The sequence below is a fragment of the Nanorana parkeri genome, unplaced genomic scaffold, assembly GCF_000935625.1.
Source record: "Nanorana parkeri isolate BGI_ZX_2015 unplaced genomic scaffold, ASM93562v1 scaffold71, whole genome shotgun sequence".
NCBI classification, from domain to species: domain Eukaryota; kingdom Metazoa; phylum Chordata; class Amphibia; order Anura; family Dicroglossidae; genus Nanorana; species Nanorana parkeri.
The window spans coordinates 2713896-2716521 of record NW_017306339.1 but is presented as its reverse complement, the minus strand read 5'-3'; positions in this window follow the sequence as shown (position 1 = coordinate 2716521).

Sequence of the window (2626 nt, the reverse complement as noted above, 5' to 3'; positions counted from 1 at the left end):
ACTGCCGCCGCTGCTGCTGCTTGTGCTGTGGGCCGCTGAAGCCGCCTTTAGGGGTGTCCTCTCTTCCACCTCCTGCTCCTCCTCCTCCCAGCCCCCGAGGCGCAGCCCCTGGTACCCCGATCTGGTTCCTGCAATGGAAGGACAGTAGAGAAGTTACTATGAGTTGGTATAGAGAGAATGGGGCAGAGGCGTACAGACCGGACTTCACCTGGGTGGGGTCTCTGATGAGGAGAGAGGTCTGAGGTTTGCCACATCCCCAGGGGGCGCTGTGCTGAGCCCTGACTCTGGTGAACCTGGAAGAGACGGAGGACATTACTGAGCACTGTCCATGGCAGAGGGAAGGCGTCCCTTGTATATGACATCATCACAAAACTGACCGGAGAGAGCACATCGGGGGTTAAACATGACTGGGGCCGTCATCAGCTGACCAATGGGAACGCACATGTGAGGCGCGCGCCCGAAACAGACTCATTTGTGTCTTCTGTCACCTTCTTTTGATGTACGTCAATAAATAGACGTAATCGATTTATTATTGGAGTGCCGGTGTCTATTTCTTCTCTGCTGGTGGCCAACCCCCCACCTGCTGATCTAGTGTTCAGTTTTTTGCCAAGCATCAGGATTAAGGAGCTCAGAATTTTGTCTCTTGAATCCTTCACAAATTTTTTTCGGTGTTTTTGGCTGTATCTTCAAGCAAGTTCTGTCTGGGTGACATGCTTGATGTTTGTGGATCCTTGTGGTCCTACCCTGTACAGCCATTGAGCACATGCAGACTCTGCTACGGTGGGTCGCCTGAACCCAAAACAGTAGTTTTGGCAGCGTGGCCCTGTGGGATACACATGATTGGGGGTCTCAGCTGCCCAGTTACAGTACTCCACACAGGCAGGCGGCGCCCTGACTATGGTCAGTGGAGGTTCACCACCCCTACTGGCTCCTGCAAGTGGGCGCCGATCCGCTTCTGCATGCAGGTGTTGGGCCTGATGGTGGCCTCCTTTGAAATGGTTGCCCTATGCTCAACATCATACCAGGACTCTGCAGAGGAACATCTTGTTGCAAAGGGACAAATGTCCTTCATCGCTGGGTATGGAAATAAATGTGAATCGAGCAGCACAGGCTTCTATCCTCTGGTGGCGTTGCTCTGCAGCTTTGTCGTAAGGGAAATCTTTCACTTGTCGGTTGTGACAATGGATGTGAGCCTCCAAGCGTGGTGAGGGATCCTGGAGTCCTGGACAGCTCAGTGACGGTGATTGTCCTTATGAGACCCACCTTTCAATCAATGAGTTGGAACTTCGAGCAATTGGGTCATCTCTTCGGGACTGGACTTGTCAACTTCAGGACTTGCTGATACGGGTTTAGTTGAACAATGTCACGGCAGAGGCTTACATATATCAACAAGGTGGAAGAAGAGTAACTACGGCACAGGAAGTGTCCGAGATTCTCTCCCGCGATGTACATTCCGGGAATGGACAATTGGAAGGCGGATTACCTCAGCCACCAGTCGGTGGATCCGGGGGAATGGATGCTACTCCCGGAGGTGTTGCAACAGATTTGCCTCTGTCCGGACGTGGATCTCCTGGCATCTTGCCTCAACAGAAAGGTCGATCGTATCGTAGCCAGGACACAGGATTCTTAGGTGGATCCGACAGATGCTGTGATGGCTCCGTGGGACTGTTAGTCTGATTCATGCCTCCTGAGACTTCTCCCTACAATAGAGGCCGAAGGGATTCTCATCATCCTAGTGGCCCCGGATTGGCCAAGAAGGGCCTGGTATGCAGATGTATTGTTTCTGGTCATGGACATGCCCTGGCGTCTACCACCTTGGCCGCATCTTCTGTCACAGGGACCCATCTTCCATCCTGCTGTCGCTGGCTTTAATGGCATGAGTGTTGAAAGCCAGGTGTTTAGAGATAGAGGTTTGTCGGAATCTGTTATTCCCACTGTGCTAAAGGCTCGTAAGGCTACCTCGCAAAAAAATTATTTTGCTTGGTGTGAGGCCAGGGACCATTATCCACGTTCCTATTTGGTGAGGAGGGTCGTGCTGGATGTTCGTGTTGAACGTAAGGTCGATTCGAACATCGCTAGTTCGTGTGTTCGCTGAACACATGAACTATAAGGGCGTTCAGCAGTCTGTTCGACCGCTAAACGCCCCACAAGGCAATGTGCCTTGTGAAGCCCCAATTGGCTAAAGGCTTGCACCTGACCAGAGGTCAGGTGCAAGACTTTGCCCAATCAGGGCTCAGTACTCTGTAAGAGCCATGATTGGGCAAAGTCGTGATGACTTTGCCCAATCATGGCTCACCTGTCAGATGATGTGAAACTGTACACAATTGTTTGCTTTCCCGGCATCTGTCAAAATGCTATTATTCTGAGGGTGTTCGTCACGAGCAGACGGGACAGCGGTCGTCTTTTTTAAAAATTATTTCTATTTATTTTTTATTGTTTTATTTTTTAATCCATCAAGCCGTCGTCGTCGTGGACAACGCTAGACGTCGTGATTGACCCTGGATTACGTCAATGGCTAAATTTTTTGGGGGGGTTGGGGGTTAACAATAAAGGAGTTGTCAAAAATCCTTTGTTGTGTTTTTTTTTCAATTAAAGGATTTTTACACATTCACAAGGGGGGGGGGGG